Source organism: Lolium perenne, chromosome 1 (genome assembly GCF_019359855.2).
Source record: "Lolium perenne isolate Kyuss_39 chromosome 1, Kyuss_2.0, whole genome shotgun sequence".
In the NCBI taxonomy this organism is placed as follows: Eukaryota; Viridiplantae; Streptophyta; class Magnoliopsida; order Poales; family Poaceae; genus Lolium; species Lolium perenne.
In genome coordinates, this window is record NC_067244.2 from 3,043,330 (window position 1) to 3,051,940 (window position 8,611).

General features: G+C 47.4%; 1 pseudogene; it reads right to left on the reverse strand.

Moving 5' to 3' along the window:
* Nucleotides 1-235: 235 nt before the first annotated feature.
* On the reverse strand, nucleotides 236-3,438 carry LOC127341112 (uncharacterized; annotated as a pseudogene).
* Between the last annotated feature and the right edge of the window lie 5,173 nt (nucleotides 3,439-8,611).

Here is an 8,611-nt window from a genome sequence, read left to right on the forward strand (position 1 = left end):
GGAGGCAGAAAACATGAAAAACACGAGTTTTTGCAATCCATTTTGCGATACAAGCCTGGAAGTAGTCTGGAGTGAAAGGCTGCGACGATCCTACGCACTTGTCACTTGTAAGTCATTAAAAGAAAAGGTAAAAAAAAGAGGAGTAGGCTTAATGCACCATTGAAATTGAGAACATAATGGAACCATGCATGCATGCAAGGACTAATTAATGATAACATAAAGATGGATCGATTAATAATCAAACGTAAGTACATCTTATTCAATATATATAGGTAAATATGTGTTTACATACACGTAAACATACATACATGCTGCATTAGTAACAATGCATCTTAGATAGACATGATTAATGCAACTTACACGAGAAACAACTATATACTCCGGGAGGTAGTACACTCCAACTGACCTGCCTTATCTTATTTTGTAGCCTTTATTACGTCGTTCTTATTGGAGGCTTCGATATAGAAGTATATATGGAGTAGCAACTTATTCATCGGGTGGGTGGATGGATGGATGAGGATGCTTAGCAGCACCTCTTGGGGACGATGAGGTGGCCGGTCATTTTAAAGCTCTCGGCGTACGGGCACCCCGGCCTAAAGGCCGCAGCGGGGCCCTTCCCGGCCATGGTGGTCCACGGTGCTCTCGGGTCGTCCGGCGAGAGCACGGTCCAGCAGGGGGTGGAGTTCTCGTAGCGGCTGTGCGTGATGCGTTTGTACGACTGCACGTCCTTGTTCTTGGTGATGTCTTTGTTGTCGATGTCGATGAGGAAGATGTCGCCGTAGGGGCGCACCGAGTGGACGAAGAGCGGCAGCGAGATGGGGTCGACGGACACCGCGGCCAGGTCGGAGGTGACCACGATGCTCCGGCAGTCCGGGCTGAACACCGGGTGGTTGACGTGGCCGGAGAGGTCGCTGCCGCTCCTCATGACTCGCACCACCACCGTGGGGTCGTTCGCCTTCACCAGGTAGACGGCGAAGTAGCCAGGGTCGAGGCCAAAGTCCTTTGGCGGCGCCGTCGCTGGCTTATCGCGCGTGGATGAGAAGACGATCCAGTCCCCGCTCGGGGACCACTGGCAGTGGGTGTCGGTCCAGGGCCCGTTTGTGAGACGCGTCAGCTTGCCGCCGCCGTTGGCCCCGACCACCGAGTTGTCCATGATGTAGAGGTTCTTGTGCTTGTTGGGTCCGCCGTCCCTCGTCGACCGGAACACGAACTTGTTCCCTGCAGGCATGCATTCTCGATCAATTGTTGGTATATATATATTCCCGTTGGTTAATTGGTTAATGAACTGAGCCCGTAGGTGTGAGTCAGAAATGGCAGCACGTACGTACCCTGTGGGTTGCTGGATGGGAAGGCGTTGTTGAAACCTCCCTGCGTGAGCTGCAAGATGCCATGCACGCTACCAGTGTCCGAGGCGCGTGGGATGTTGCAGATCTCGAGCGCGTTGTCGGGGTGGAAGGAGGGGCCCATGCAGACGTAGAGGGAGTCCAGCAAGAGGTTCTGGTTCCACACCGGCGAGAAGATCCTGTCTGGGCCGCCGGTCTCGTGCACCTTACGCAGGCCCAGCTTGTCGACGAGCCACACGGCGCTGAACTCATTGTCGACGAAGGCGAGCTTAGTGCCGTCCTTAGAGACGGTCGGGAACACGCCGGACACCCTGAACAGCCCCACGTCCTTGCCCGCCGGCGACTGCAGCTTGTCGACCCTCCGAGTAGGGTCGTCTGGGGCCTGGCTTGTCCTGCAGCGGTGGTACCCGATGCGCTTGCCGCCGTCGTCCACAAATGGGTTGTAGTGGTCGGCTTTCGGGTTTGTCCCCCGCCGGGTGACCTCGATCACCTGCCCCGGCATCGCCGTGTCGTAGATCTCGATTTGCCGGTACTGCGCCTCCTTGCGGACGTCGCCGAAACCGGAGCGCTCGCGGATGGTCGCCACCGCCACCTTGGTGCTGCTGATGGCGGCCGGTGTCATGCAGTTGAACGCCGCCGGTGTCACCCGGACGGTCACCCTGGTGGTCATGTCGTAGCGGAACACGCCCCACGCTGTCTGAACCGTGCCATCGGGGAGCGTCATGTCGACGCCTCGATGGAAGAAGATGACACTGTCGCTGCCCCACGTCGGCCAGCCGCCGTCCTTGATGACCAGCCTCCGGCCCAGGTCCCCATCCACGTTCATCACAAGGATGTTGGTCTTGAGGTTCTCGATCTCGCCATGCCATTTGCTGTCTGCGAACGACGCCACCGCTACCATCGTCCCGGATGGTGACACAGCGGGGCTCAAATCATATTGCCCTGGAATGCATATATATCGAATCAGTTTTGCGCTAAGCCAAGCTTAGCAAGCACTCCCTCTCTATCCCGGAATGTAAGGTGCTTAAGGTTTAGTCAAAAGTTAATATCTTCTAAGTTTGATCAAGTTTATACGAGAAAAAATGAATATATAAAATATTAAATGAAAATTTTGAGAAACTATAATTTCTCGTGAATCTATTGATCGATATTGATTTGGTATTATGAATGTTTATATTTTTTACGGATAAATTTGATCAAACTTAAAATATGTTAACTTTTGACTAAACCTTAGATGCCTCACATTTTGGGATGAAGTATATATATATGTACTAGCTAGAACGTTACGTACCTTGTGGAGTGAGGCGCTGGGTCTTGCCGTCTGCAAGGTTGGTCTTGTACACCACGGTCCATGGCGTACGGCGAGTTTTCGCCGGCTCCTTGGTCGAAACATACACTAGCGAGTGGCCGACGCTGCGTGGGCCCACCTTAAAACCGCCGGCGATGCAGCCGCTGTCCTCCATGCGCACACCGCCGAAGGTGTCAGCGCCGTAGATGTCAGCCAAGCGGAACACCTTCACCTGGTTGTTCGTGCGCAGGGCCACGTGCAGCGTCTCCAGCCCGTTGTCCCTCTCGGAGACGAAGATCAGGCCGGTGACGCGGCCCTTGTCGGCGTCGTCCGGGGTGGCGCCGCACTCCCTGGCCAGTTTCTGATTCTTCTTGCCCAACCACGTCGAAGCTCCTTGAGCGCCGCCGGAGGGATGGGGCGGCAGTCGTAGTTGTACGACACGCCGTCGGTGAGCAGGAGCTCTTTGCCGGCCGGCGATCCCGGGATGGTGGAGGAGAAGATGTCAAGCGGCACCGGCGGCCTGTAGGTCGAGAAGAAGGCGATGCTGCCGCGGCCTTGCATATTCGCCCTTCACTGCCATGTACAAAACAATTAGACTCACGTACGTACAACTTTAGTTTATGCTCTTCAATTATCTATTAAAAAATACGTACACTCTTCCAGTGTAATTGGCAGCTGGAAAGGTAATTAGTTCATGGATTAACAGTTTAAATTACCTCTGCGATCAACCTTCACCTTCTCTCGGAGACTACTACTGCAAATAGCCCTGTAACTTTGTTTTGGTGTTGCTCAAAGCTCTGGTTTGTCACAAGGGAAGACCCCAGGAGGGGTATTTATACGTGAGAGTAGATACGGACAGGTTTGTTAAAGCTATTGTTGATTCCTTATCGGTTCTTTGCTGGGCCAGGGTGACCTGCATGTTACACGACAATGCTTAGAACAAGGGGACCGGATATGCCCTTTCCTTTTCCATACCAGCAGCTCAGTAGCACCTTCATAATTCTCCCTCCATATTTTGTCCATCGATCTAGACGGCCATCCAAAAAGATTTTTCCTCCATATTCCTTCATACTCCAACAGATTATTCATATTTTACCCTCCATATATAACTCTACTATATTATAACTAACAATATATTTGTAACAACTATATTCGTAACAGCTATATTTACAACCGCTATAGTTCCTAGGGTCTAGATATGCAAGTCCATTTGGTATTTCTGCCAATGTTTCCATTCCCGATTCGCAATAAATAGTCACAACCTCATCCTGCAAATGCTCATGGATTCATCGTCGTCCTCATTCGATGACGACAAACTCATTATTGCTACAACATTCGTAGCACACGATGAAGATCAGCGGTGAACGCTACAGGCCTTGACGGTTCCTTGCCAGGACATGGGGCACTTCTTCATGATAGACAAGCTGGATATGCTAGACTATACCAAGACTACTTTTTGGAGGCTCCTACCGACAACCACTATTATAGTGTTCTATGATCGCACATCTCTGACAGGCAACAGCCTAGCCCTCAGTGATAAGGTAAGAGGTGAGTTATCAGTGGTAAATGTGCTACCAGCTAGGTTTTGTTGGTGAAAAGTCATCACTAGTGGCCGAGGAGAGATGCCCGTCACTAGAAATAATTTCATCACTCACGGATGTTGATTATGTCCGTCAGTAGTGAGCATAGAGACACTAGTAATTTTTGTATTTATGATGCCCACCAGTGTTGTGTACCATGGCCCATCAATGTACATCACACCTCTAACAGGTACTTAAATACCATGTTAGTGGAAAACTTGCAGTAATTCAAACAATAGATCATTTGTTCATTTTCATTCAAAGCAAACAAAAGTTCTTTCATTTTTTATAGAACATGGTTTTATGACAAGAACATGTTCTTCTGTCTAAGAACTTGGATCACATTATGTCATTTATACAACATGGTTTTATGACAAGAACTCTATAACCATGGCATAGGTGATGTAGAACATTTCTTCTCTTTCACCTTAACCGTTGTTTGTAATACCATGAACATCATAATGTTTCACCTAAGTATACACAAGTTAGAAACTTCTTCTTAGCTTGTTCCACCCCGAACCTATTTCAGAATCTTATTTAGGACAGTAATTCTGACTTTAATGTTTATTAAACATATTTGATTTATCACGATAGATCCTTTCAATGTTTTAATACCATCAACCTTCGTTTATTATCTTAAATAATTATGGTACCATATGCGCACAGTATGTCACCTACATATTACAGTGTTTTCGTTTATGTTCCCACTAAAAATATGTCAAAACATACATGACTGAAGTTTACATATAGCTCCCACTCAAAATATGTCATCACATATAAGACCCAGGAAAGCTACTTAATTCTCACTCAACTTCATGTAATTGAGGGTCTCCTCTTTATCTTGGGTATTTCCAAAATCTCTTGATCAATCATCAAGTCGAGAATTCCTTGTACAATATATTATCTTCCCTGTAATTTTCAAATCCCGGTTGTTGTACAATTTCAACTCTTCTTCAATTCAAGTATTCGAATGATATGTAGTTTTGTCAATCTTTAATCAATTCTTATAACTGTTAAATAATAGTTTAACCCTTTAGACTCGAGTATCGCTACATGAATGCAGTCAACTCTTTCGATTTTTTCAAAACAACATTTTGTGACAAATCGAGCTTTATGTCTTTCTTGAATTTCATTTCTTCGCTATGGGAGGTGAAAGAGCATGTCTTCCGTAAGTGTTTTGTGTGTTTGTTGACAACACTAGAATATAACATCACCGTGTGCATAGTCGTTGATATATTTGTAGGTACACGGTGCACTCATGTCCCACTCGAGTTTTGGAAGACCAAGATGATAGATAGCATAGTCTGACAGGTTTTTCTATTACTTGTGTGTGTGTGTCTTGTTGTAACAACTGGAGTGGATTTGAGTTTCTGAAGAGATCATGTGGTCTCCGCATGACCGGTAGTACCGGTGCAGAGAGCGGTAGTACCGCTACCGCCTTCTGCACCAGGTACACGTCAGCTGGAACGGCAGCGACGGTACTACCGGTTCTTCTGCAGAACCGGTACTACCGCTTGCGGTACCGCTGGCGATACCGGCCGTATGGCAAAACCCCCCTGGAACCCTTGCGGTACCTGTGCGGTACCTGTACCAGAAGTACCGCTTGAAGTCATTCTTCGAGTGACTCGTGGTACTACCGATTGTGGTACCGGTCAAGTACCGCATGTATTCCCAAGTCACAGTAGTTCCGCACCTAGTACCGCTTGGGTACCGCGAGGTATCCAGTAAGCATTTTCCCTTATGCCAGTACTTCAAGCGGTACTGGACCCGGTAGTACCGGTCGTGCGGGACTTACCCAGTTTGGTGGGGTAACGGCTATACGGACGCGGTAGTACCGCCCGGCAGGGCGGTAGTACCGGTCGTGCGGGATCATCAGAACGGCTGGATTTTGAATGACCCTATATATAGGGTGTCTTCTTCCTCAGCTCGTCCAAGCATCTCTTCACTCTCTCTCCTCCATTGCTGCAGAGCTCAAACCTTGAGGATCTCCCTCCCCATCCATCCAATCAAGCTCATACTTTGAGAAGTGGAGGAGGGGGTCCCAATCTATACTTCCACCAAGTAGAATTCGCCAATACCCAGCAATCCTTTGTGGATCTTGTAGTTAGGGTTCCGCTTCTGGAACCCCTTGGAGATGAGCTCCTATGGATGCTAGTTTGGGTTGTGCTAGTCCCATAGGGTGTTGGGAGCCTCCGTTGTTGTGGAGCTCGCCCCAACCTTGTGTGAAGGAATAGCCGCCTCGATCGGCCTTGTTAGTGGAGAAAAGGCAACTCCTTTGTGGGGATTCCTTGAGGAAGAAGGTGAAGCCTGTGTGGCTGTTGGACCACTACAAGAGAATTGGCATGTAGAGACAATATTTTGGTCCAGTAGAGACAATTAAATTACTCCTACGTAGTTATAGAAGCACTTTACATATTGTCTCGAAACTGTCACTACGGGCGGTGTCTCTATGTGGTAAGGACAATAGTAATAATGTCTTTACATTTCTGAAGACATAAAAGAGGCATTATATTGTGTCTCTAGAGTAAATAAATGTAAAGAAACCATGTGAAAAGCAATACTCGAACTCATGACCTTAGTGATTAAAACTTATTCCATTAACCATCTCACCCTTTCACAAGTATATGTTGATACTTGGAAAAAAAATTCTAATTAGTATTGCCCACCACGACCCAAACATAAAACAAATGTCTCTACAGAACGAGCAAAATGCCTCAAACATTGCCTCTAGACAAAAATTAAAGACATACAACGAAGTGTCTCACGGATTGCCTCTTAATAACTTATTTGTGACACTTTGTAGTGTCTCATAAGTTGTCTATAGAATGAAAATTGCAACCCCTTACATAAATGTCTGAATTAATGTCCCTACATATGAGACTATTTCTGAAGTGTCTCAAAAAGTGCCACTGCAATATGCAAATTGTCTTAATGTGATATTTAAAGAGGCAAAGTAGAAAGTGTCTCAAGTAAAATGTCTCTATGGAAGGTTTTTCTTGTAGTGGACCTTGGTAGTCCACACCTCCTCAATGCAGATCCACTTCCTCTTGTGGAAGGAACTGCGGTGAAACAAATCCTCATGTCTTCGCTTCCCTCCCCGGTTGTTTCTTTCCTTCATACGTGTTCATCTTCTTGCTTTACTACTTGTTTTACTTCCCGTATTGCATCGCATAATTGTAGGGTCACCTTTACTTATCAAGTTTCCACCTTTACTTCCGCATCGATAAAAACCGAAAAAGACATAAAAATTGAGTAGCACCTATTCACCCCCCCTCTAGTCGCGCCGATCCATTCAATTGGTATCAGAGCAAGGTTCTCTTGTCAGGGCTTTACCGCCTAAGAGATGGCCGACAAAGATGGTCTTGGGGATGTTCCCCTTCCCGTGGAGCAAGCACCTCCACCACCACCAATAGCTAGCGCTACGGCTACGTTGGATGACCTCAAGAAATTGGAGTCATCCATACTTAGCCAAATGAAAGCTATGATGGCGGAGTTGCTTGCCCCAAAACCAAACCCCACCATTGATCCTAAGGTGGGTGCCGAGGTCTCCACGCCACAAGTCAGTTCTTATCCTCTCTTGAACTTTGTTCCCAAAAAGGACAAAGCTAGAGAAGAGGAGAATCGTAGAGACTCCAGTACCTCATCTTCTCAAGGGAAGGATGAGCCAAAAAGTGCGGAACATTTAGGGGGTAATCACGCGGTGCCACCACCAAGTGATTATGCCGTAAATGATCCAATCCTTATGCCACATATAGTCTCTCAAGGTCCACCACCTTTACTTGACTCTACAAACTTTGAGAATTGGCAATTCTTAATGCAATCCCATGTGCGCAGCTCTTCTACAGAACTATGGCGCATCATCAAGGAAGGTTTCAATCCACATGATCCAAGCAACCTCTCAAGAAGGGAGGTTGTCGACGACCAGCTCAACGCCACCGCCCTTCACATGATCCACGTAGCGGTGTCTCCCAAGGATCGAGCTCACATTCGCACTCTCAAGACTACCAAGGAAGCATGGGACAAACTCGACAATCTCTTCCTCAGTAATGAGAGCATTCAAAGCTCTCGTTTCGATGAAGTGAACAACTTGGGCAACAACTTCATCATGATCGAAGGTGAAACCGCCGAAGAAATGTACCGATGTCTCACCGCTCTTGCCGTGCAAATGGGAGACCTTGGGGCCACGTTTGTGGATGACAAGTGGATCAAAAGGAAGTTCTACAACACTCTCCTCCCTTATGAGGAAGTCAAGTTGACCGCCATCCGCCAAAATGCCCTCTACCGCACCATGACATCAAATGAGGTCCTTAGCGAGGTTATCACTTTGGACATCTCAAAGAAGAATCCGGATGACCTAGTGGCACGAGCACATAACGCCCGCAAGCCCAATCTCTCCTTGA